Source organism: Papio anubis, chromosome 4 (assembly GCF_008728515.1).
Source record: "Papio anubis isolate 15944 chromosome 4, Panubis1.0, whole genome shotgun sequence".
Lineage (NCBI taxonomy): Eukaryota > Metazoa > Chordata > Mammalia > Primates > Cercopithecidae > Papio > Papio anubis.
In genome coordinates this window covers 142,416,059-142,443,571 of record NC_044979.1, presented here as the reverse complement: position 1 = coordinate 142,443,571, position 27,513 = coordinate 142,416,059, and the positions used below count along the sequence as shown (strand labels likewise).

Here is a 27,513-nt window from a genome sequence, read left to right as displayed (position 1 = left end):
TTTTGTGAGGCCAAGCTGGGTGGATCACTTGAGTCCAGGAGTTTGAGACCACCCAACATGGGAAAACCCCGTCTCTACTAAAAATATAAACACTAACCAGGCGTGCTGGCGCACGCCTGTATTCCCAGCTACTTGGGAGGCTGAGGCAGGGAAAATTGCTTGAACCTGGGAGTTCAAGTGAGACGAGATCACGCCATTGCACTCCAGACTGGGCGACAGAGCGAGACTCTGCCTCAAAAAAGAGAGAAAGAAAAGGAAAGGAAGAAAGAACATCTTTCAGGAGTGGCCCAACTGCCCATAGCACAACATTTTAATGCCTGGACTTAGCACTGTCTGACCTAATAACCTCTCCAAACACCCCTCTGTCACATTCCCACCATGCTGAAGTCTTTTTTTTTTTTGTCACTGCTCTCTCTGGGCTCTGCGCATGCTGTTCTTTTCTCCGACTCTTTTCCATCCTTCCACCTCCAGCCAGTTCACACTTCCACTTCTCAGTTTACAATTTACTTCCTCTGGTACACTTTCCTTGACACTACTATTCCCCCAAGACTGGGTTAGAAACCCCTCCTCAAGGCCCCCACAGCACCCTGTGCTGATTTCTACGGCAGCGTGCTGGCATCTACTCCACAGCTGTTTTACTTGCTGCTCTCTACCATGTTCTTATTCACATCCTCTGACCTGGTATATGGAAAGCTTTCCATACATGTGAAGAACAACTTAATGAACAAAGTCTGGAAACAGAAAACTACTAGCGTTTGCTTTTAGCACCAGCTTGTGCTGAGTGATTTACATACAGTATCTCATTTGATCCTTAGAAAACTCTGGAGTAGAAATGGCCTTTAAAATTTGTTTTTAAAAAATATTGAGGCTGGGCACAGTGGCTCATGCCTGTAATACCAGCACTTTGGGAGGACAAGGCAGGTGGATCACGACGTCAGGAGATTGAGACCATCCTGACCAACGTGCTGAAACCCTGTATCTACTAAAAATACAAAAATTAGCTGGGCATGATGGCGCGTGTCTGTAGTCCCAGCTACTTGGGAGGCTGAAGCAGGAGAATCGCTTGAACCTGGGAGGCGGAGGTTGCAGTGAGCTGAGATCGCGCCACTGCACTCCAGCCTGGCGACAGAGCGAGACTGTCTTTAAGAAAAAAAAAGGGGGGGGATATTGTAAAAGTACAAAAAAGTATTACCCATGCAATGAAGTAGGGATAATAAAATACCCATGTACTTTCCACACTGGCTGCTCACAATAACTTTCTGGGGTTTTTCTTTTTTGTAGAGACAGGGTCTCACTATGTTGCCCAGGCGGGTCATGAACTCCTAGCCTCAAATGATCCTCCTGCCTCTGCCTCCCAAAATGCTAGAATTACAGGCATGAGCCACAGAGCCTGGCCAAATTTGTTTTTTAAAAGCATCGATTTTGTTGTTTGTAATTTGTTTGTTCTGTTTTGTTTTGAGACAAAGTCTAGCTCTGTCACCCAGGCTGGAATGCAATGGTGCCGTCACGGCTCACTGCAACCTTCTCCACCTCCTGGGTTCAAGCAATTCTCCTGCCTCAGCCTCCCAAGTAGCTGGGACTACAGGTGCGTGCCACCACACCCGGCTAATTTTTGTATTTTTAGTGGAGCTGGGTTTCACTACGTTGGCCAGGCTGGTGCAATTTTTAATTAGGGTAAGATTATCACTAGGGTAAGAATATCACCAAAAAAAAACCAATCTTAAAGTTTTTGAACTCAAGTAGAAATATAATAGATGCTTGTCAATTTCAACGAACTAAGAAAAAAAACTGAATTGAAATTTTAAATCAATAAAAGGTAGCTGACCCTCAATCAGGAAGAAAGCTTGAGCCTTATCCTCCAAATACAGTTTACATTTTTCCTCATCTAATAGTTAAAAGAAATTATGAAACAGTGTGGGGACAGAAGAAAAAAATGCAGGAAGAAAAGAAAGAAGAGGCCAGGCATGGTGGCTCATGCCTGTAATCCCAGCACTTTGGGAGGCCAAGGCAGGCAGATCACCTGAGGTCGGGAATTCAAGACCAGCCTGACCAACGTGGAGAAACCCCATCTCTACTAAAAAAACAAAATTAACCAGGGGTGGTGGCACATGCCTGTAATCCCAGCTACTCGGGAGGCTGAGGTGGGAGAATCGCTTGAACCCAGGAGGCAGAGCTTGCACTGAGCCGAGATCATGCAACTGCACTCCAGCCTGGGCAACAAGAGCAAAACTCCATCTCAAAAAAAAAAAGAAAGCCCAAATAGAGTTATAACAAATATAAGAAAAGGTTAATCCAGCCTTATTTACAGTAACACTAAACAGCAGCAAAAACCTTGATTTACAGGGGGATAAACATACCTTCAGAACAATCACTAACAAATGACGAAATAAAACCATTTTACTTGCTCCAATTACCTTTTAGAAGGGACAAAAGCCTCTTAAGTGAAAAAAATTTAAGGAAAGCACAATTCAAGGCATCGTTAACCATACAGCATTGTAACTGTGGATAAACAAACCAAAACTACCCATTTGTCTTCATCTGTATCTTCGGCCAATGAAGTCTTGACCTAAAACCACCAGGCATCAAACTAAACTCCATCTGCTACACACATAACCTTTCTTGAAGCTAAACAATGTTATGTAGGACTCAAGATTCATATGCTTATGTGTTCTGCACTTTCAGTAAAGCTTCTAAATATTACTGTTAAAAATATCAAGACTTTTAAGCAACATCTTGTGATGATATACAAAAGTTACAAGAGCATTAAAAACAACAACAACAACAACCTACAGGTGAGGCATGGTGGCCCAAGCCTGTAATCCTAACACTTTGGGAGGCCAAGTCAGGAGGATGGCTTGAGCCCAGGAGTTCCAGACTAGCCTGGGCAACAGTGTGGCCCTGTCTCTTTAAGAAAAATAAAATAAAATAAAATAAAATAAAATAAAATAAAATAAAATAAAATAAGCTGGGTGTGGTGGCGTGTGCCTGTAGTCCTACCTACTTGGGAGGCTGAGCTGGGAGGACTGCTGGAGCTCAGGAGGTTGAGGCAGCAGTGAGCTATAATTGTGCCACTGTGCTCCAGCCTAGGCAGCAGAGGGAGATCTTGTCTCAAAAAAACAACACGAACATGAATCGAGGTTGGATCTGTGTGGAGGAATGAGACTTCACAAGTGTTTCCTTTGCTTTAAATACTAGTCTTTTACTCAAAGCCTTAAAATTCCCAGTCTCTTACATGGTATGTCTCCCTTGTTATCAAACGCTAGAATGCATTATTCTTTTTTCATTTGTAAAAAGAGTTACACTATTTAGACACTGTGGCACTCTACATACATTATGAGGTAAGAATGTCAACACACTTAAAAAGAAACTGTTACACTCTGCTTCTTCGTAAACAATGTAATCCACGTTCTTGTAGCATTTCCGTTATAAGAGAAAACACACACGCTTTAAAAAAACAAAACCTTGATCTTAATTATACTTAAGTAAACAAAACGACTGGCCTTAAACTTTACAAACCAAATACTTACTGTAGACTTGATTCAAAGATACAGAAAAGAAAGTGAAACTGACCCTAATTTAAAGCAAATAAGTGAAACTGATCATTCATATCCCCTAGGCAATTTGAATGAGTAACATAGTAAAAAGAATTAGGTTTAAAATTTACAACTCTTCAAAACGTTTCCAGAGGCCACCAAAATGAGAACCTAGGATTCTGTGGTTACCTTGAAAAGGAGGCGTTAACTAGTTTCTCAAACAGTTTTGCTGTAAGGGTATTGATTTTACATAACCAACATGTTTTCCCATAAACAAGTGACCCCACGGCCTCCTAAGAGCCATTCAACAAAAGTCATCTCCACTGCATGCATATTAGAGGGGTTAAAGTCCTAGATGGGAAAACCTGTCCCGTCCAATTTTCATTTCCAACATCTGCAACGGATCCCCTGTCCCAGGTAAGTTGGCTCTTCCTGCCTCGAAGATAAAAAACGCTAGGCAGGCACACATGCTTTTGGGGACGCGCCGCCCGGCTTCTCCTCTCCCTTCGGAGTGACCGCTCTGCCCGGCGTGGGCACCTCGGCCTCTCCGCGGAGCAACCAGGTGGCCAGACCTGGGGAGGGGGCGCCCAAGGTGGGAAAAGTTTGTCTCTATTAGGGATGCAGTGGGGGCAGGGAGGCCGGCCCGGGGCTCTGAGGGGGCTCCGGAGCGGGAGGTGGCAGCCACGCGGGGGGCGGCGGGCGGGCCGGGGACGCCGGGCTCCGCGGTCAGCGGCCAGCACACGCCCACCCCGGCCGCCCCGAACCTCCCGCCGGCCTGCCCGGCCCCCGGGCCGAGGGGGCGGGCTGGGGCCGGGTGGGGGTGGGAGCGCAGTGTCCATGGCAACCAGGGGGCTCGGCCTCCCGGGCGCAGCCTGGAGCACCCCCGGCGCCTCGCCAGCCGCGCCGCCGCCCCCTCCCCAGCGGCCTGGCCCGGGCGGGCGGTGGCGCCGCAGCCCCCAGCGGCGGGTCCCGCGGCCCGCGCCGTGGAGGCGGGCGAGGGCCGCGCCACCCGGCGGTCGCGCCGGCTGAGGTGCGGCCGGGCTCAGCGGCTGCCCGTAAGAGCGGGAGCTGCGCGGGCCCTACGCCGGGCCTGCGGCGGGCGGGAAGGAGGCGGAGCTTACCTGACCCGGCTCGGCGCTCGCTCCATCCCCCTCGGCCGCCGCCGCCGCCGCCGCCGCCGCCGCACACAGCCCAGCCGCCCGGCGGGGGACAATGACGTGCCTCCATCCGGGCACCGCCGCCGCCGCCTCCGGGTCAGCGCCGCGCCCGCCGCGCCCCTCCGGGCCGCCAGGGGGCGCGCCAGGGCCGCGCCGGAACGCGCCGCCGCCCAGGGGCCGTCGCACAAGAAGCGCGGCGCGCAGCTAACAGGCGCGGCGAGTGTGGGAGGGGCCGTCGCCTAAGAGCCGTGGGCGAAGCCCGGCGTAGCGCGTCACCAGAGCGCCAGTCGGGCCGGCGGAGGGAGCGCGCTGATTGGCTGGGCTGGCCGCGCGTCTGCGCGCTGGAAAAAGGGCTTCTTCCGCCCTCTGTTACTCTGGGCAGAGCCAGGCGGTGCGCGACCGGTTGAGGGCCCCCGGCCTGCGCCTAGTCCTGCGCTTGACCTCAGACGCGTTTCCAGAAGCGGGGCACCTGGGGGCGCAGGAGCCTGGGATCCCCGTCCCCCGAAGACAGACTCGGCTCCGAGAAATCCTGCGCTTCGTGGGCTTCGCCGTCTGCAACTACCTTGCGCCGCCCTTGGCCTAGCGGACCCAGCCTTTCCTTTATTTTTTGTTTCTTAGAAACAGGGTCTGGGCCGGGCGCGGTGGCTCACGCCGTAATCTCAGCTCTCTGGGAGGCCAAGGCGGGCGGATCACGAGGTCAGGAGTTCGAGACCAGCCTGGCCAGCATGGTGAAACCCTGTCTCTACTAAAAATACAAAAAATTAGCCGGGCGCGGTCGTGCGCGCCTGTAGTCCCAGCTACTCGGGAAACTGAGGCAGGAGAATTGCTTGAACCCGGGAAGTGGAGGTTGCAGTGAGCCGAGATCGCACCTCTGCACTACAGCCCTCCAGCCTGGGCGACTAGAGCGAGACTCTGTCTCAAAAAAGAAAAGAAACAGCGTCTGTCGCCCAGGCTGGAGTGCAATTTCAGGACCTAGCTCATTGCAGCCGCCACCTCCCGGGCTCAGGCGATGCTCCTGTTTTAGCCTCCCTAGCAGCTGGGACTACAGACGCGCGCCACCACGCCCACTTAATTTTAGGGTTTTTGTTTGTTTGTTTTTGGTTTGGGGTTTTGTTTCATAGGGACGGAGGTCTTAACAGTTGCCCGGGCAGGTCTAAAATTCCTGTACTCAAGCAGCCCTCCCTCCGTGGCCTCCCAAAGTGTTGGGATTACAGGCGTGAGCCACTTCAGCCGACTAATTTTTTAGAATTTTTTTGTAGAAACGGGTTTTGCTATGTTACCCATGCTGGTTTCCAACTTCTGATATCAAGCGATTCTCCCACCTCAGCCTTCCAAAGCGCTGGGATTACAGTCGGGAGCCACTGCCCAAGACCTGAGGCAGCCTTCAAGTACGCCTGACTCCACCTGTGCTCCACTGTCCATCAGACTCACACACTGAGTTACAGAAAGGGATTTTCGTTTTCTTTTCTTTTCTTTTTTTTTTTTTTTTGAGACGGAGTTTGCTCTTGTGGCCCAGGCTGGAGTGCAATGGCTCAATCTCAGCTCACTGCAACCTCTGCCTCCCAGTTTCAAGCGTGCCTCCTGCCTCAGCCTCCCAAGTACCTGGGATTACAGATGTCCGCCACTAAATTTTTTGTATTTAGTAGAGACAGAGTTTTACCATGTTGATCAGGCTGGTCTCGAACTCCTCACCTCAGGCGGGGAATTTTTAAACCTGGCTCCGAAAGGAATAGACCCTTGTTCACCCCATCCAGATTTTATCTCAAATCCTAGCATTGTACAGGCTTAGGAGACAACTGGACCAGCTCTTGCTCCCTAGTGCCAGATCCATACTTCCAATCATTTATTGGCTCTCTCCACCTTGAGGCCTAACAGAGCTAGTTCATCTCTGCATCTCTCCTCCACCATGACCCTGCTCCTCCCTGCATTGATTAAGTACCTGGTACTCTCCTATGCTCACCAGACCTTTTCTCTCTGTCTCTTTCCCTCCCCTCGTGATCTAACCCTTTAAACCAACTCATGTTTACCTGGCCTCCCCAGGGGCTGCTGTCCTGACCCTCCCTGAGTCAGCCTTTCTTCGCTCAACAATTCCATCTCAACAGCCTCTTCTCTGTTGCTGCACTCCCTTCCCATCCTACTGTGGCTTGGGTGGTCTTCCAAACAACGCCAGATCACTTGACTCCCCTGAGCATTCTATGGCTCACAGCAAAGTCTAAATTCCTTAGCTTGGCATCAGAAACTCCAAGTTCCCTTTCCTTTTTTATGTGTTTCAACCATAACACTCTCCTCAATTCCAGTACCCTGCCCCACCCCACTACTACATCGGCTTATAGAAAGCCCACCCATGCTGCCTTTTCCGTGCAGCCCACAGTGTGTCCCCATAGGCACAGTCCTCCACGCCTAGCTAATCTTTATTTTTTTACAGACAGGCTCTCACAATGTTGCCCAGGTTGGTTTTGAACCCCTGGCCTCAAGGGATCCTTCTGCTTGGACCTCCCAAAGTGCTGGGATTACAGGCGTGAGCCACCACACCAGCCTGGCTTCATTTTCCATGTCACACTGTTGACAAACTGGCCCCCTCCAGGCTGCCCCTTAAATCTTAGTAGAGGCTGGGCGTGGTGCCTCCCAGCACTTTGGGAGGCCGAGGCGGGCAGATCACAAGATCAGGAGTTCGAGACCAGCCTGGCCAACATGCTGAAACTCTGTCTCTACTAAAAATACAAAAATCAGTTGGATGTGGTGGCAGGCACCTGTAATCCCAGCTACAGGGAGGCTGAGGCAAGAGAATTGGTTGAACCTGGGAGGCAGAGGTTGCAGCATTGTGAGATTGTGACGCTGCCCTCCAGCCTGGGCAACGGAGCGAGACTCCGTCTGTCTCCAAAAAAAAAAAAAACAAAAAACAAACAAACAAAAAACTTAGGAGACTACCTGAGCAACCTAAATAGAAAAGGAATTTTTTTTTTTTTTTTTAAATTAAGGTGGAGTGTCACCCTGTCTCCCAGGCTGGAGTGCAGTGGAACAATCTCGGCTCACTGCTGCCTCCACCTCCTGGATTCAAACAATCAAACAATTCTTCTGCCTCAGGGACTACAAGCACACACCACTATACCCGGCTAATTTTTTTTTTTTTTTCTTTTTTTAGTTTTAGTAGAGATGGGGTTTCACCATGTTGGCCAGACTGGTCTCGAACTCCTGGCCTCAAGTGATCTGCCCACCTCAGCTTCCCAAAGTGCTGGGATTGCAGGCGTGAGCCACTGCTCCCAGCCAGAAAAGGAATTCTTTTTAAATCATCTCTTGGCGTTGTCTACCCAGAACAGGCTCTGAAGTTGGAGGGGGATGGGGGGTTACACCTCCCCACTCTACCTTGCCCCATGCCATCAAAGCCAACATAGAGACCCTTTTCTCTAAGGAACTAGCACCACTTACTGTAGCAAACTGGCAACGTTAATGGAGAATTCATAAAGCATATGAAGACATTCCTGCCTACAAACAGCTGGGGCTTTGGCTGAGATGATAAACTGGTCCCAAAACCGCCTTGGCTGAGACGATAAACTGGCCCCAAAACCTTGTTCTCCAGATCAGAGTATAATCTAGAGTGAATGCTGCCTGGAGAATTCACTTTTTCTCTGTTGTTATAAGCTGTGTGACCCACAGAAATTAGCCGGTTTCCTTTACCAAAGTGGTTTTTATGCAAGATGCAAACTGATTCCAAGTGCCCCACCCCCAAGTCCAGAGGATCACAGGATCATGGAACAATAGGTGTCAAAGAGGGGTGAATTTTCTTTTCTGAGGACCTCCAGATTTAGGGAGCCCCTAGTGGGCACTGTTAATGCCCCACCCAGGTCCTCCTTACTGGTGGATGCCCCCATCCCTTCCCTGCTGCTGTGGTGTTCGCTGCTACTTATAACTCACAGCTGCCTCTTCTCCTGAGGCTGTTCTTAGCTGAAGGGGAGACTCATCTCCAACTGAGACAATATTGTTGCTCCACTCCTTTCACTGCCCTTTCCTTTCATTACCTTCCTCCCTAGAGCGCTCCCCTCAAGGCCAAATTGCACCTAAATCATGTGCACCTAAATTCTGTCTCAAGCCCCACTTCTAGATATCCTGGTTTAAGACAGTGGGTACCAGCCAGGCTCAGTGGCACCACCTATAGTCCCAGCCCTTTGGGAGGAGTTCGAGACCAGCCTGACCAAGAGTTCGAGACCAGCCTGACCAACATGGTGAAACCCGTCTCTTCTAAAAATACAAAAAATTAGCCGAGCATGGTAGCGCGCGCCCATTATCCCAGCTACTCGGGAGGCTGAGGCAGGAGAATTGCTGAAACCTGGGAGGTGGGCTTGCACCATTGCACTACAGCCTGGGGCAACACAGCGAGACTCCCGTCTCAAAAAAAAAAAAAAAAAAAAAAGACAGTAGATACCAAGAATGGTCCCTAAGAAACAGAGTATAAAAATGTACTCTGCGCTGGGCACAGTGACTCCCGCCTGTAATCCCAGCACTTTGAGAGGCCGAGATGAGCAGATAACCTGAGGTCAGGAGTTTGAGACTAGCCTGGCCAATACGGTAAAACCCAGTCTCTACTAAAAATACAAAAATTAGCCGGGCATGGTCGCCGGTGTCTGTAATCCCAGCTACTCGGGAGGCTGAGGCAAGGGAATCGCTTGAACCCAGGAGGCGGAAGTTGCAATGAGCTGAGACCATGCCATTGCACTCCAGCCTGGGCAACAAGAGCGAAACTCAGTATTGAAAAAAAAAAAATCTCCAGGCAATGGATGGGACACTCACACCTGGGGAGCAGTATCAGGCTTCCATCTCGGAGGAGTAGTTAGGGCTGGATATGAGTAGAAGGGGATGTGTTGGCTTATTCAATCTCTCTGGTTTTTGAGGATATAGGAGAAGTAGTCATTAGAACTGTGAAATTGGGCCAGGTGTGGTGACTCACACCTGTAATCCCAGCACTTTAGGAGGCTGAGGCTGGAGGATCACTTGAGGCCAGGAGTTCAAGACCAGCCTGGGCAACATAGTGAGACCCACTCTCTACCAATAATAATAATAATAATAAATAGACTTGTGAAACTTGGTAGTAACAGAGGTTTGTTTTTTTTTTTTTTTTTTTTTTGGTGAGAGAGTCTCATTCTGTCACCCAGGCTGGACTGCAGTGGTGTGATCTTGGCTAACTATAACCTCCACCTCCTGAGTTCAAGTGATTCTCCTGCCTCAGCCTACCAGGTAGCTGGGATTATAGGCACCCACCACAATGCCCAGATAATTTTTGTATTTTTAGTAGAGACGGGGTTCCACCATGTTGGCAAGGCTGGTCTTGAACTCCTGACCTCAAATGATCCACCTGCCTTGGCCTCCCAGAGTGCTGGGATTACAGGCATGAGCCACTGTGCCCGGATGGTAATAACAGATCCTTTAAAGAGGGAAAAATGGGCCAGGTGCGGTGGCTCACGCCTGTAACCTAACACTCTGGGAGGCCAAGGCAGGTGGATCACCTGAGGTCAGGAGTTAGAGACCAGCCTGCCCAACATGCTGAACCCTATCTCTACTAAAAATACAAAAATTGGCCAGGCACGGTGGCTCACGCCTGTAATCCCAGCACTTTGGGAGGCGAAGGTGGGCAGATCACAAGGTCAGGAGATTGAGACCATCCTGGCTAACATGGCAAAACCCCATCTGTACTAAAAATACAAAAAATTAGCCGGGCGTGGTGGCACGCACCTGTAGTCCCAGCTACTCAGGAGGCTGAGGCAAGACAGTCGCTTGAACCTGGCAAGCGGAGTTTGCAGTGAGCCGAGATCGCGCCACTGCACTCCAGCCTGGTGACAGAGCGAGACTCTGTCTTAAAAAAATAAAAAACAAACAAACAAAAAATTAGCTGGGTGTCATGGCACACGCCTGTAGTCCCAGCTACTTGGGAGGCTGAGGCAGGAGAATCTCTTGAACCTGGGAGGCAGAGGTTGCAGTGAGCTGAGATCACGCCACTGCACTCCAGCCTGGGCAACAGAGTGAGACTCTGTCTCAAAAAATAAATAAATAAATAAATAAATAAAAATAAAATAAAATAAAAAAAGAAGGAACAATGGGGCTCCAGGCAATTAATTACTAATATAAAGTGAGAAAGCCAGAGAGCAGAGCCTCCTCAGCAATCTGGCGTCTATAATCAGAGGGCAGACAGTCCTGAAAACCAGGCATGAGACTTAACCTAAAAGGAGCAGAACATTAGAAAAGGTTGAATTGTCAGCTACAATCAGTCTCTAACACCAAAGTCAGGACTCTGATAAGGAAGGAGTGAGACACTGAGACTAAGGACAGGACTCTAATGTCAGTAGAACTTCAAGCTCCTTTGTTCAAGAATGGTACCACCAACCCGAAGACTATGCAGTCACCTCAAATGAGGCAGGTACCCTACAAGACAATGCATTCTTGGCAGGGCGTGGTGGCTCATGCCTGTAATCCCAGCACTCTTAGAGGCCGAGGCAGACAGATCACTTGAAGTCAGGTTCAAGACTAGCCTGGCCAACATGGTGAAACCCCATCTCTACTAAAAAATACAAAAATTAGGCCAGGAATTGGAGACTGCAGTGAGCTATGATCATGCAACTGCACACTTCAGCCTGTGCTCTGTCTTCAGGCAGGAGAATCGTTTGAACCGGGGAGGCGGAGGTTGCAGTGAGTTGAGATCACAGCACAGCACTCCAGCCTGGGCGACAGATAGAGTAAGACTCCGTCTCAAGAAAAACAAAAACAAGAAACCAATGCATTCTTTCTGTTCCTGTATCCCCCTGGCCACCAGATAAATCACCAAGATCAGGTCCCATCAGGCCTGCTAAGGGAGGAGTGGAATCATAAATTGAAGGAACTATAAGACCAGGCTAATATACACCAGCAGAAACTGAAAATAAGCCTGGGAATGGACACTAAGGGGCCTAGATCAAGGGCTGAGGGGTGGGGAGCAGATAAGAGAGAGTTTACAGATATGTGGGTACTTGATCCTTTAATACAGATCTCATACTTTGTCAAGGGTGCTGGGTGGGCAGGTTCTGATACAGCCTAGGACACCAGGTATTTGACAACTGAAATAAGCTACATGGGCCGGGCGCAGTGACTCACGCCTGGAATCCCAGCACTTGGGGAGGCCGAGGCAGGCAGATCACGAGGTCAGAAGATCAAGACCATCCCGGCCAACATGGTGAAACCCATCTCTACTAAAAATACAAAAATTAGCTGGGGGTGGTGGTGCGTGCCTGTAATCCCAGCTACTCAGGAGGCTGAGGCAGGAGAACCGCTTAAACCAGGGAGTTGAAGGTTGCAGTGAGGCAAGATTGTGCCACAGAGCCTTGCAATAGAGTGAGACTCCGTCTAAAAAAAAAAAGAAAGAAAGAAAAAAAATAATAACCCACATAGCTGGGTGCAGTGGCTCATGCTTATAATCACAACGCTTTGGGAGACTGAAGTGGGAGGATCGCTTGAGGCCAGGAACTGGAGGCTGCAGTGAGCTATGATCATGCAACTGCACACTTCAGCCTGTACTCTGTCTTCAGGGCAACAGTGCATGAGCCCATCTCCAAATAAAAAAAAAAAAAGACCCACATGGACCAAATTTTAGATGCCATGAATTCCACGATAGATACTGTAGGAAGGGAGTGCTACTCTCTGGGAAGAGGACATGCTAAAATGCGTGCTACCAGCTGGTGACATTCCATCACAAGGCCTGGAAAACAGTGTTTTACCAGGAACACGGAGGGCAGAGGCAGCATCAGCTGTGTTGGAAAAATGGTACCCCAAGGTGGCTGTCATCTATAAGCCAGGGCTAACAACAGCAGATGCTGTTACAGAACTGGGCTGTCTGGTAGCAAAAAGGATGATAGAAGCCCATCTTTACTAAACATAAAAAATCAGCCAGGCATGGTGGCATGTGCTTGTAGTCCCAGCTACTTGGGAAACTGAGGCAAGAGAATCACTTGAACCCAGGAGGCAGAGGTTGCAGTGAGCCGAGATCATGCCACGGCACTCCAGCATGGATGATGGAGGAAGATTCTGTCTTCAAAAAGAAAGAGAGAGAGACAGGAGGGAGGGAGGGAAAGAAAGAGAGAGAGAAAGAAAGACGGGAGGGAGGGATGGAAAGAAAGAAATGAGAAGAGAAGAGAAAAAAGAAAGAAAGAAAAAGAATGAATGATGGCATCCTGGAGTGTTAGAGGCTGGGTAGCAGTGCTTACGCAGCAGAAGGTAGGCATGATTGCTATAGTGAGCAGCAAGCCAGAGTAGCAGATGGGAGGCACTGACTTGCAGGGATCCAAGGCAATGGCTAATGGAACACAGGGCAAGACAGGCTGTCAACAAAAGCACAATATATATCATTGTAAGCAGACAAGGAGGATCTCCAGGGATTATTGGAATTTAATCAACTTGTGCAATCAGCGTGTTTTACAGCCTCCTGCTCTGCACCTGTTCTTCCCCAAACCTTGGAAGGAATGCAGTCACCTTGTTAGTTTAAACCAGCTCCTGACAGACCCCGACAACGTACAGATGAACCTGAGTGAATTCTCTGCATGACCATGCTAAGGTATCCATCCCGGGAGAAGTTATAGCTTCATTCCCATCACATGCAGCCTATGGGCTGGCAGGATGACTCACTGCATCTGCACCATTGGGATCCCTCCTCTCCATGCAATGATGCACCCATCTCCCCTCTCCATCACCCCATAAAACCCTCTTGTCACTTCCTCTTGGGGAGACACTGCTTTGGAGAATACTCCCAGTGTCCTTACTGGCACCAAGTAATAAGTTGGTCTCGAACTTCTGGCCTCAAGTGATCCGCCCACCGCAGCCTCCCAAAGTGCTGCGATTATAGGCATGAGCCATCAGGCCTGGTCAGATATACCTATATATCTATAAAAACCTGGTTGTGTAGAAGACTGAGGTTAACTGTCTTAGTGGAAAAACACAAACACCTGCCCAGATTCCCCAACCTGAGCCAGTTCTCAATTCCAAAACACGCATCCAGGCTGGGCCAGGTGGCTCAGACCCAGAATTCCAATGCTCGGGAAGCTGGGGCAGGAGGATCATTTGAGTCTAGGAATTCGAGACCAACCTGAGCACAGTAAGACTCTGTCTCTACAAAAAATAAATTTTAAAAAATAGCCAAGTGTGTTGGCACCTATGGTCCCAGTTACTCAGGAGGCTGAGGCAGGAGGATTGCTTGAGCCTGGGAGGTCTAGGCTGCAGTGAGCTGTGACTGCATCACTGCACTGCAGCCTGGGTAACAGTGAGACCCTGTCTCAAAAACAAAAATCGAAATACCCATCCAGTAAAGGAGAAGCCAGATCCATGCAAGTGTACATAGTAGTGATTTTCCAAATCCTGCCCCAAAGAGACCTCTGGCCATGTTTGTTTTGTTTTGTTTTGTTTATTTGAGACGGAGTCTCGCTCTGTCACCCAGGCTGGAGTGCAGTGGCACGATATCTCGGCTCACTGCAGGCTCTGCCTCCCGGGTTCATGCCATTCTCCTGCCTCAGCCTCCCAAGTAGCTGGGACTACAGGCGCCTGCCACCTCGCCCGGCTAGTTTTTTGTTATTTTTAGTAGAGACGGGGTTTCACTGCGTTAGCCAGGATGGTCTCGATCTCCTGACCTTGTGATCCACCCATCTCAGCCTCCCAAAGTGCTGGGATTACAGGCTTGAGCCACCGCGCCCGGCCTGTTTTGTTTTGTTTTTAAGACGGAGTCTTGCATTGTTGCCTGGGCTGGAGTACAGTGGCACAATCTTGGCTTATTGCAACCTCTGCCTCGCAGGTTCAAGTGATTCTCCTGCCTCAGCTTCCCAAGTAGCTGGGATTACAGGTGCCTGCCACCACGCCCAGCTAATTTTTTGTATTTTTAGCAGAGATGGCGTTTCACCATGTTGGCCAGGCTGGTCTCAAACTCCTGACTTCGTGATCTGCCTGCCTCGACCTCCCAAAGTGCTGGGATTACAGGTTCGAGCCACCGCACCCGGCCCCTCTAATCATTTAATTTACTAAGTAATTATATTCTGGGGAAAGGGACCTGCTCAGATATTTCCAAGCTTTTGCTTACAGAGTCCAAGTTATGCAGATCTAAAGCACCCTCAGGGTTCCCTTATTGCTAAGGGATCAAGTGAATACCTTTGGTCCTGACCCACATCCCTCACTGGCTTCACTGAGCCCACAGTGGTCATTTCCCTGGTTCCCAAATGTGATACTCAAATAGTCATACTTAGCAATTGGTTCCTTGACTTGTAGTGGAAGAGTTATTGAGTAGAGAAAGGCAAGTGGGGCTGGCCGGCCACGGTGGCTCACATCTGTAATGCCAGCACTTTGGGAGGCCCAGACGGGCAGATTCCTTGAAATCAGGAGTTCAAGACCAGCCTGGCCAACATGGCAAAACCCCATCTCTACTAAAAATACAAAAATTAGCCAGGTGTGGTGGTGCGCACCTGTAATCCCAGCTACTCAGGAGGCTGAGGCAGAAGAATCGCTTGAACCTGGGAGGCAGAGGTTGCAGTGAGCTGAGATCGTGCCACTGCACTCCAGCCTGGGCAACAAAAATTAAAAAAAAATAAAAATAATTTTAAAAAGCCAAGTGGAACAAGTGGAAGCCCTGAAACTGCCATCGCTGGCCAAAAGAGTAACTTGGTGGGGCTGAGGGTGGGGGTTAATGGGAGAAAATGGCAGAGAATAGTGCCATGCTCAGAGTGGGTAAAGGATGCAGGGCTGGTGTCTCCATCATATGCTCATTTACCAGTCTGACCCCTGCAGAAACCGGATGAACCATAGATGACAATGAACTACTGCAAACGTAATCCTCAAGGACTCATCTAGCACCAGCTTAATTCCACCACTACCCACTCCATCCTTTGGAGTTCTTCTACATCCACAATGGAGTGGAGTTGTGTTTAGAATCTCTCAGGCTGGGCTTAGTGGCTCATGCCTGTAATCCCAGCACTTTAGGAGGCTGAGGAGGGAGGATCGCTTAAGGCTAAGAGTTCAAGACCAGCCTGGGCAATATAGGGAGACCCTGACTCTACAAAAAATAAAAAATTAGCCAGGTGAGCTGGTGCCTGCCTGTAGTCCCAGCTACTCAGGAGGCTGAGGTGGGAGGATCGCTTGAGCCTAGGAGGTCAAGGCTGCAGTGAGCTATGACGGCACCGTGGCACTCCAGCCTGGGTGACAAAGCAAGACCCTGTCTTAAAAACAACAGGCCGGGTGCAGTGGCTCACGCCTGTAATCCCAGCACTTCAGGGGGTTGAGGCGGGTGGATCACGAGGTCAAGAGTTCAATACCAGCCTGACTAACATGGTAAAACCCTGTCTCTACTAAAAATACAAAAAAAAACCCAAAAACAATTAGCCGGGTGTGATGACGCACACCAGCTACTCAGGAGGCTGAGGCAGGAGAATCACTTGAACCCGGGAGGCGGAGGTTGCAGTGAGCTGACATCATGCCATTACACTCCAGCCTGAGTGACAGAGCGAGATTCCATCTCAAAACAAACAAAATAACCTTGTAGTTGATCCTCCTTTTTCTGAGCCCCTCAGAGCAAACATGAACAAGGCCTTTTAACGCTCACAGATTTTACAACCACTATGAAAAAAACGAAGAAAATAATATAAACAGTGAAAAATAGATTGGTCACAAAATACATTCAAAAGAAGCACCTACCATATTTCACCACAAAAAAAAGGCAAAGAAGGGAGGGGGAGAGAAAGAGGGAGAGGAAGGAAGAAAGAGGTAAGGAAAGGAGAGGGGAGGTGTGGGGGAAGGAGGGAAGGAAGGAGAAAGAAAAAAGAAAGAGAGAGAGAGGCACATGCCTATAATCCCAGCACTTTGAGAGGCTGAGGCAGGAGGATCACTTGAGATCAGGAGTTCGAGACCAGCCTGGCCAACATGGTGAAACCCCATTTCTAATAAAAAATACAAAAGTCACTCGAGCATGGTGGTGCATGCCTGTAGTCCCAGCTACTCGAGAGTCTGAGGCATGAGAATCGCTTGAACTCGGGAGGTGGAGGTTGCAGTGAGCTGAGATCGAGCCACTGCACTCCAGCCTGGGTGACAGAGTGAGACTTGGTCCCAAGGTAACAAAAAAAAAAAAAAAAGGAGAGAGAGAGAGAAGAAAAGAAGGAAGGAGGGAAGAAAGGAAGAAAGGAGGGAGGGAGGGAAGGGAAGAGAAGGAAGGGAGGGAGGGAAGGAAGAAGGGAAGGGAGGGAGAGAAGGAGGGAGACAAGGGAGGGGGAGAGAGAGGGAGGGAAGGGAGGGAGGGAGAGAGGGAGGGAAAAAAGAGTACCTTCCGTTCAGTCAGAGTGCTCAGATGACACCAATCAATAGACTTGTCCCAGCAGCCCACACGGAGACTCAGTCACAGAGAGCACTGTTTGGAAACAGACACACTAGGTGTAAATTCCAGCCCTGGCTTATATTTATCTGTTAAGTTCTCTGATCCTTGCTTCAGACTCTCATGAAATGAAAGGCTGTTTTAATTTATCTTAAGCCAAGTTTATCCTAATGGATGATTAACACCACTTCCCTGCACACCAACATAAGACATGAAAGCGTGAAAGTGTTCAAGGAGGGATATATTTAATCTTCTGAGGACCAGTGTCTCCTAGGAAGACAGGAAATCTGAAACTGTGGCTGGCCAGGTCTTAGACCCAGCTTGTTTTTAGGAGACAGATCCCAAATCTCTCCTTTATGAATTGACAAAATATTAACTTAGAATTGAGAGGGGGTCATTGGAGATGCTGTGCCTACTTTCCAGAGACTGTTTTGTTTGGAACCCGGAGCTGTGGGTATTAATTATTTACTACACATTGTCATGATGCCTTAAATGAGGAAGGTAATACTTGGTGGGTTTACCCCTGAAGTGGATAACGTTCAGGAAAAGTTTTACAACGGAAATGACACTTGAAATAGGTCCTTGAGTTTGGGCGTGGTGACTCATGTCTGTAATCCCAGAACTTTGGGAGCCCATGGCGGGCAGATCCCCTGAGGTCAGGAGTTCAAGACCAGCCTGGCCGACATGGTGAAACCCCGCCTCGCCAAAACAAAACAACTCGGGGTGGTGTGAGAGCCCAAAATCCAGCCACGGTGATGAGCGGTGAATCGCCAACCCAGGAGCGGCAGAGGGTTTATGAGATCCATATTACTGCCTCAGTGATAGAAAACCCAGGAATATGCCCCAAAAAAAAAAAGAAGAAGAAAAAGAAGAAGGAGGAGAAATAAGTCCTTGAGGTGAAGACTAAGTAGGATTTTTTTCCAGGCAGATATCGAATAGAAAAAGGATGCCAGCCAGCATTCCAGCATTTCAGGAACAAATGCCAATTGAGGGTGCTGTGGTGCACCCCTGTAGTCCCAGCTATTTGGGAGACTGCGGTGGGATGGATCAAGCCCAGTCTGGGCAAAATAGCTAGACACCACCCCACTTTGCACCCCCATCTCCCCGTCTCCAAAAAAAATTTTTTTACAAGACTATTAAATCAACTATGTATATATATATAGAAAGAGAGAAAGAGAGAGACGGAGAGAGAGAGAGAGAGAGAGAGACAGGGCCTCACTCTGTTACCAGGCTGAAGTGCAGTGGAGCGATCACAGCTTACTGCAATCTCTGCTGCCCAGGCTTAAGCCATCCTCCCACCTCGGCCTCCCAAGTAGCTGGGACTAAAGACGCATGCCAGTAAGCCTGGCTAATACTTTTTTGTATTTTTTTGTAGATACATATATATATATTTTTGTAACATATAGTTATATAGAGAGTATATAATATATATATGGTTAGTTTTGTTTTTTTGTTTGAGACAGAGTCTCACTCTGTCGCCCAGGCTAGAGTGCAGTGGCACGATCCCGACTCACTGCAACCTCCGCCTCCTGGGTTCAAGCGATTCTTCTGCCTCAGTCTCCCGAGTAGCTGGGATTACAGGCACGCGCGACCGTGCCCAACTAATTTTTGTATTTTTAGTAGAGATGGGGTTTCACCACGTTAGCCAGGTTGGTCTCAAACTCCTGGCCTCAGGTGATCCACCTGCCTCGGCTTCCCAAAGTGCTGAAGTGCTCGGAGTAGAGGTGTGAGCCACCGTGCCTGGCATATATATATACATATATTTTTTTCTTTTTCTTTTTTGTTTTGAGACAGAGTTTCAATCTTGTTGCCCAGGCTGGTGTGCAATGGCGTGATCTCAGCTCACTGCAACCTCAGTCTCCTGGGTTCAAGCAATTCTCCTGCCTCAGCCTCCCAAGTAGCTGGGATTACAGGCATGCACCACCATGCCTGTCTAATTTTGTATTTTTAGTAGAGACAGGGTTTCTCCATGTTGGTCAGGCTGGTCTCGAACTCCCGATCTCAGGTGATCTGCCCAGCTCGACCTCCCAAAGTGCTGGGATTACAGGCATGAGCCACTGCGCCCGGCCCCATATATATATTTTTTGAGACAGAGTCTTGCTGTGTCTCCCAGGCTGGAGTGCAGTGACGTGATCTCAGCTCACTGCAACCTCTGCCTCCCGGGTTCAAGCCACATTGGTGTCTCCCACGCCCAGCCACAACAAGCCATATTTCATCAGACACTTGAGGGATGAGTATCAGAAAGTTAGGTGAAGTGGCTGGGCGCGGTGGCTCACAACTGTAATCTCAGCACTTTGGGAGGCCGAGGTGGGCAGATCACGAGGTCAGGAGTCAGAGACCAGCCTAACATGGTGAAACCCCATCTCTACTAAATACAAAAAATGAGCCAGGCATGGTGGTGCATGCCTATAATCCCAGCTACTCAGGAGGCTGAGGAAGGAGAATCACTTGAACCCGGGAGGCGAAGGTTGCAGTGAGCCGAGATCACACCCTTGCACTCCAGCCTGGGTGACAGGGTGAGACTCCGTCTCAAAAAAAAAAAAAAAAGAGAAAGTCAGGTGAAGCAGGGACAGGGTCCAGGGTCAGAAGAGTGTTCTGGGTGGAAGGAACAGAAGCTGTATGTATTACGTTTTTTAAATTTTCTGTATTTATGATGCTTTGACATCTTACAAAACTTGCTGGCCTGAAAGAGACTCCCCGTCCCAGGGGTAGCCAATCCTCAGGACACCAAAGACCTCAACCAGGAGGATGTCTTTAGTCCTAGCACTTTGAGAGGCCAAGGCAGGTGTATCACCCAAGGTCAGGTGTTCAAGATGAGCCTGGTCAACATGGTGAAACCCCATCTCTACTAAAAATACAAAAAAAAAAAAAAAAAAAAATTAGCCAGGCTTGGTAGTGGGCACCTGTAATCCCACCACTCAGGAGGCTGAGGCACGAGAATCGCTTGAACCTGGGAGGTGGAGGTTGCAGTGAACAGAGATCATGCCACTTCACTCCAGCCTGGGTAACAGAGTGAAACTCTGTCTCAAAAAATAAATAAATAAATAAATAAAAGAAACCCCAGTGCAGGCTCTGGCTCAGGCTTCTGCCACCTGACCAAAACCTGGCACTCCTGACCAAAACCTGGCACTCCCTATGGCCCTTCTGCCACCTGACCAAAACCTGGTACTCCCTATGGCCCTTCGTGGCATTTGGTGAGCCCCCTCCCTGGACCTGCGAGTACACAAACATCTTCCTTCCAAGCTTGGTACTCGCTGCCCTCTCGTGTGGGTGCACTGATTGTCCCATACCATGTCCATCATCTCTCCATGCTTGGAACACTTCAGGCTTCAAGGAGGGGGTTTGAGGAAGAACAGGAGAGAAGGAGAGCAAAATGTCAAACTCACCTTGATGAGTTGGTGGAAAGAGAAAATTATAAATTCTCAGAAGAAATCTTTCTGTTTAGGGAGATTCTAATGGTGAAAGATCGATGATGAGATGCTACCACGGGGATAGTAACGTCAGTCAGGGTTGGCAGGACGAGTTAGCCTCCTAGGAGCAAAGAAGGATCGTCAATAAGAGTAATAAGACTAGGAAGCCAGGCACAGTGGGTCACGCCTGTAATCCCAGCACTTTGGGAGACCAAGGTGGGTGATCACCTGAAGTCAGGAGTTCCAGACCAGCCTGGTCAACATGGTGAAACCCCATCTCTACTAAAAATATAAAAATTAGCCGAGTGTGGTGGTTTACAGCCAGGTGCCTGTAATCCCAGCTACTCGGGAGGCTGAGGCAGGAGAATCTCTTGAACCTGGGAGGCAGAGGTTGCAGTGAGCCGAGATCGCACTACTGCACTCCAGCCTGGGGTGACAGATGCCACGACTCTGGGCTCACTGCCAGCTCTGCTTCCTGGGTTCACGCCATTCTCCTGCCTCAGCCTCCTGAGTAGCTGGGACTACAGGCGCCTGCCACCGCGCCTGGCTAATTTTTTTTTGTATTTTTAGTAGAGGTGGGGTTTCACCGTGGTCTCAATCTCCTGACCTTGTGATCCACCCACCTTGGCCTCCCAAAGTGCTGGGATTACAGGCGTGAGCCACTGCGCCCGGCCGGTTTTTAAAAGTTTTATGTTTTAGAGACAGGGTCTCGCTCTGTTGCCCAGGCTGGAGTGCACTGGTGCAATCATAGCTCAGTGCCCGGCTAGTTTTTAAATATTTTGTAGAGACAAAGTCTTGCTATGTTGCCCAGGTGGGTCTCAAACTCCTGGCCTCAAGTAATCCTCCTGCCTTGGCCTCCCAAAGTGCTGGGATTACAGCTGTGAGCCACCATGCCTGTCCTAGAGTTGATATTAATAGCAGGTAGCCGTTGAGAGGGACTATGTCCCAGGTCCCTCGCCTAAATTATTTAGATATCTTTTTTTTTTTTTTTTTGAGATGGAGTCTCACTCTGTTGCCCAGGCTGGAGTACAGTGGCCGGATCTCGGCTCACTGCAAGCTCCGCCTCCCGGGTTTACGCCATTCTCCTGCCTCAGCCTCCCGAGTAGCTGGGACTACAGATGCCCGCCACCTTGCCCGGCTAGTTTTTTGTATTTTTTAGTAGAGACGGGGTTTCACCGTGTTAGCCAGGATGGTCTTGATCTCCTGACCTCGTGATCTGCCTGTCTCGGCCTCCCAAAGTGCTGGGATTACAGGCTTGAGCCACCGTGCCTGGCCTATTTAGACATCTTAACTCATTTACTATTTGCAACAGGAGTACAAAGCAGGTACAATTAGTACTTCCATTTTACAGGTTACAGGTTAAGTACCTTGTTCACAGCCTTACAATTAGTATCGAACATATGTTCCTCCGGGGACTGGGGACAGAGGGATTTTCTAGGCAGATGGGACAACATATGCAAAAACGGGAATAAAAAGGAATAAAGGAGGCAAGACTAGGGTATAGCTTATCTCAAATAGTTGTTGGAGAAGATTCACACTCTCTCTGAAAAATATCTCAACTTAGTATAATAAAAGAGAATTAAAGAAGTGTCAGGCAGGGCAGAGAGCTCATTCCTGTAATCCCAGCACTTTGAGAGACCAAAGCGGGTGGATTGCTTCAGTCCAGGAGTTCAAGATCAGCCTGGGCAACATGGCAAGACCCCCATCTCTACAAAAAATTTTAAAATGAGACAGGCACAGTGGCACACACATGTACTCCCAGCTACTCAGGAGGCTGAGGTGGGAGGATCACTTGTGCCCAGCAGTTTGAGGCTACAGTGAGCTATGATTACACTCCAGTCTGGACAACAGAGTGAGACTTAGTCTCAAAAAAGAAAAGGAAAGAAAAAAAAAATTAGCCGGGCAAGGTGGCTGTCTCCTGTAATCCCAGGTACTCAGGAGGCTGAGTCAGGAGAATTGCTTGAACCCAGGAGGCAAAGGTTGCAATGATCCGAGATCTTGGCATTGCAATCCAGCCTAGGTGACAGAGTCAGATTCTGTCTCAAAAAAAAAAAAAAAAAAAAAAAAAATGTGTGGTTATCACCAGGGTAGTTTCTCTCATCTCAATGTTGGCAGCCAGTGTCTGTGGTGGCACTGAGGTCTCCTACAAAGAGTGGCTTATGGGGCATTAAAAATAAATATACTAATAGGCCGGGCATGGTGGCTCAAGCCTGTAATCCCAGCATTTTGGGAGGCCGAGGCGGGCGGATCACAAGGTCAGGAGTTCAAAACCAGCCTGGCCAGCATGGTGAGATCCCGTCTCTACTAAAAATACAAAATTTAGCCAGGCATGATGGTGCACGCCAGTAGTGCCAGGTACTTGGGAGGCTGAGGCAGGAGAATCACTTGAACCCAAGAGGTAGAGGCTCTGGTGAACTGAGATTGTGTCATTACACTCCAGCCTGGGCAACAGTGCCAGACTCTGTCTCAAAAAAAAAAATATATATATATATATATATGCATATGTATATATTACATATATAGTAATAATACTTGTTATTGTGACACTATTATACACCAGGTCTCTCTTCTATATAATCTGTGTGAATTATACATGTTAACTCGCTAACTATGTGCAACACTAGGAGGAAGATTAAACTAGATTTCCATTTTACGAGTTCAAGACCAGTTTGACCAACATGGTGAAACCCCATCTATACTAAAAACATAAAAATTAGCCAGGTGTAATGACATGCATCTGTAGTTCCAGCTACTCAGGAGGCTGAGGCAGGAGACTCGCTTGAACCCGGGAAGTGGAGGTTGCGGTGAGCTGAAATTCTGCCACTGCACTCCAGGCTGGGTGACAGAGCGAGACTCCATCTCAAAAAAAAAAAAAAAAGAGTCCTTGCGATATCAGGTAAGGGGTGTAGCAGGGCATTAAAGAGACCTGAGAAATATCTGCGGCAAAGAGCCAGGTGCGATGGAGAATGGTGCAGGCCTTGCGGATCGCAGATGCAACAGCAGATGCCTCCCGCGGTGATGGGGGCAGTGATGTGGAGTGCCTAGTGGCTAACTCAGCTTCGAAAAATATCCTGGGGCAAGGCTGGACAAAAGAGGGAAACCAAAGGACAGCCCCTCCCTCAGGCTCAGAGTGATGTCCTTTAGTGTCCCACAGGTTGAGTCAAGCCTCCTAGGGCAAAAATGAAAACATCAGCATTAGCAAGAGAAAATATTGATACCAACAAGGACTAAAAGTTACTGGAAACCTACAATAGATCAAAACCCTCTTCGGGGCTGGGTGTGGTGGCTCACACCCGTAATCTCAGCACTTTGGGAGGCCCAGGTGGGCGGATCTCCTGAGGTCAAGAGTTCAAGACCAGCCTGGTCAACATGGTGAAACCCCGTCTCTAACAAAAATACAAAAATTAGCTGGGCATGGTGGCGTTTGCCTGTAATCCCAGCTACTCAGGAGGCTGAGGCAGGAGAATTGCTTGAACCCAGAAGGCGAAGGTTGCGGTGAGCCAAGATCACACCACTGCACTCCAGCCTTGGGTGACAGAGTGAGACTCTGTCTCAAAACAAACAAAACGAACCCCTCTTTGTGTGATGTATATAACTTAACATCACACAACCGGATGACCTACACAACCAGCTTGGGAGCTACCCTCAGCCACTTTAAGGTTAGAAAAATGGGGCAGGAGGTTAACTAGGTTAGGGATCAGTACAAATCTACCTTTGCTAGAGACCCTAGAATATGTCCGGTTGGGTTCTAACTTCTCCCCTAACGGCTCTGAATATGCAGATTGAGGAAGCAAGGGGAAAAAACAAAGAGGAATTTACATGCTCTAAGATGGAGAGCTCCTAAAACAAGGTACTGGAAGACAATAAAAACATAAATGCCACAGGATACTATGTATTTCCTGTGGAGGCATGAGTGTGTGTGTGTGTGTGTGTGTGTGTATACATATCTCAATATACTATATATTTATATATTCTGGTGTTATACATATTTATTGGGGTTTGTGAGTATATATATATGCGTGTGTGTGTATATATATGTATACACACATATATATGTATTTAAAGCTAGGTGTGGTAGCTCATGCCTGTAATCCCAGCACTTTGGGAGGCCGATGTGGGCAGATCACTTGAGGTCAGGAGTTCAAGACCAGCCTGGCTGACATGGCAAAACCCCATCTTTACTAAAAATACAAAAATTAGCCGGGCATGGTGGCACGTACCTGTAATTCCAGCTACTTGAGAGACTGAGGCAGGAGAATTGCTTGAACCTGGGAGGCAGAAGTTGCACTGAGCCAAGATAGTACCACTGCACTCCAGCCTGGGCCACAGCACTAGACTGTATCTCAAAATAAATAAATGAATAAATAAGCTGGGCACGATGGCTCACGCCTGTAACCCCAGCACTTTGGAAGGCCGAGGTGGTTGGATCACCTGAGGTCAGGAGTTGACCAGCCTGACCAACATGGTGAAACCCTGCCTCTACTGAAAATACAAAAATCAGCCAAGTGTGGTGGCACCTGCCTGTAATTCCAGCTACACGGGAGGTTGAGGCAGGAGAATCGGCTGGAACCCGAGAGGCAGAGGTTGCAGTGAGCTGAGATTCCATTTCAAAATAAAATATAATAAAAATAAATAAATTATATATATAATTTAATAGAGACACAGGCGCAGTGGCTCACACCTGTAATCCCAGCACTTTGGGAGGCCGAGGCGGCGGATTGCCTGAGCTCAGGATTGGTGTGAGCTCAGAACTGGTGCCAGTTCGCGACCAGCCTGGGCAACACGGTGAAAGCCCATGAGTACTCAAATACAAAAAAATTAGCCGGGTGTGGCAGCATGCACCTGCGGTCCCAGCTTACGAGGGAGGCTGAGGCAGGAGAATTGCTTGAATGCGGGAGGCAGAGGTGGCAGTGAGCCAAGATCATGCCACTGGACTCCAGCCTGGGCGGCAGAGCGAGACTCCGTCTCAAAAAAAATAAATAAATAAATCAATAAATCAATAGGCCGGGCGCGGTGGCTCAAGCCTGTAATCCCAGCACTTTGGGAGGCCGAGGCGGGTGGATCACAAGGTCAGGAGATCGAGACCATCCTGGCTAACACGGTGAAACCCCGTCTTTACTAAAAATACAAAAAACTAGCCGGGCGAGGTGGCCGGCGCCTGTAGTCCCAGCTACTCAGGATCCTGAGGCAGGAGAATGGCATAAACCCAGGAGGCGGAGCTTGCAGTGAGCCGAGATCGCGCCACTGCACTCCAGCCTCGGGGACAGAGCAAGACTCCGTCTCAAAAAAATAAAATAAAATAAAATAAAAAATAAATAAATCAATAAATAAAAATTGAGACGCAGTCTCCTCATGTTGTCCTGGCTGGTCTTGAACTCCTGGATTCAAGCCATTCTCCGCCTTTGCCTCCTGAAGTGCTGAGACTACAAGTGTGAGCCACCACACCCAGCCTAAAAATAGATTTAATATGTTTAGATGGATAAATACGTACCCATAAATATGTATTTTCTGCATACATACACGTATATGTATATGTATTATATATTTACAAACACAAATATGTACACATACATATATATTTAATACGCATAAAGTCCCCTCAGAAAATACCTATTATTTGGAGTTTATATTTTTATTGTCTCACGGAATACATTATTTTATGTGTTGTTCCGCAACTTACATATACAGGTACACTGTATTTTATTTTATTTTATTTTATTTTATTTTATTTATTTTTTTTTTTTTTTTTTGAGACGGAGTCTCACGCTGTCGCCCAGGTTGGAGTGTAGTGGCGCGATCTCGGCTCACTGCAAGCTCCGCCTCTTGGGTTCACGCCATTCTCCTGCCTCAGCCTCCTGAGTAGCTGGGACTACAGGCGCCCGCCACCGCGCCCGGCTAATTTTTTGTATTTTTAGTAGAGACGGGGTTTCACTGTGGTCTCGATCTCCTGACCTTGTGATCCGCCCGCCTCGGCCTCCCAAAGTGCTGGGATTACAGGCGTGAGCCACCGCGCCCGGCCCGCTGTATTTTATTTATATTTCTATATATGTTAGTGTTAATGAATATAAAAGTCAGGAAACTCAGCTGGTAAACTCTGAGGAGGGGAGAAAGACCGAGATCAAGTTTCATGGGTCAACACAGACTTGAGGTTTCCTCGTGAACAGCACGGGGAGCGGCCCGGAGCGAAGCCGCAGTCCACGTGGGCGTAGTCAGCTTTGAGCCCCGCGATCAACCATCCCCTCACCCGCGCTCCGCAGGCCGCGGCCCCAAAACTAGCCCACCAGAGCTCATGCGTCATAGATGCTCCCGCCAGGGACCCGCCCCGCCTGCCCCGCCGGAAAGAAGGGGCGGGGTCTGCGACAGGCTCCGCCCCCAAGCTGCGGCGTGCGCGTGGGGGGGCGGGTCTTCCGTCTGGAGAAGGGCTACTTCCGGAGTGGACGGCAATGGCTGTGGGCAAGGAGCGAGGCGCGATTGGCTGTCCGGCGGATGAGTTCTGAGGTCCGCGAGTTCAAAGTGGCAGGCCCAGTGGCCGGGACTGTGGCTGCGCCGCCTGCCATCGACTTCCCCGCGGGGGACCGGGCCCCCAGTGTGATGGTGGGGACCGGGGTGGGGATCTAGGTCGCGGGCCAGGAGGAGGGTGTTGGGGAACGTGTGTCCAGCTCACCTCCGTTAGCCGTTGAACGCCAGCACCGACAGAAGATTCTCTCACCTTAAAGCAGGGGTATAAGGGGTGTCGGGGGAAGACACTCCCACCAGACTCAGAATTACTCTGATCTGAAAGACGACAGTCGCAGCACGTCAGCCAGAATCAAGTCTCCTAGGAGCCAAAACTAAAGGATCAGAGCAAATAATGGTATTAGGTACAGCACTCGCTGAGAGCTTGCCATCAGTCTGTCAGTTGATGTAAATCCTCACTACAGCCCTGTAAATTAGGTGGTAAAATATCATTTACAAATAAACTGAGACACAGGGTAATTTGTTTAAAATCAGCGAGTAGTGGCAGAATTCGCTGTAAACATTACATTGCGTACAGATGATACTTTTCGAGATGTTTGAAATGT

At 49.0% G+C, this 27,513-nt stretch overlaps 1 protein-coding gene across 5 annotated transcripts in view; it reads right to left on the bottom strand.

Moving 5' to 3' along the window:
- The window catches only part of USP42 (ubiquitin specific peptidase 42), an 80,525-nt gene extending 53,326 nt beyond the window's left edge, over positions 1-27,199 (bottom strand). For 2 of the 5 annotated variants that reach the window (XM_003895699.5, XM_021935638.2), the window contains exon 1: positions 4,655-4,824. The gene's annotated coding sequence lies outside the window, so the exon portion shown is untranslated. Of the gene's footprint in view, positions 1-3,722; positions 4,316-4,654; positions 4,825-16,994; positions 17,079-20,428; positions 20,574-27,116 lie in introns of those variants that run through there. The other 3 variants (XM_021935639.2, XM_021935642.2, XM_021935640.2) reach the window with 3 other exon arrangements.
- Between the last annotated feature and the right edge of the window lie 314 nt (positions 27,200-27,513).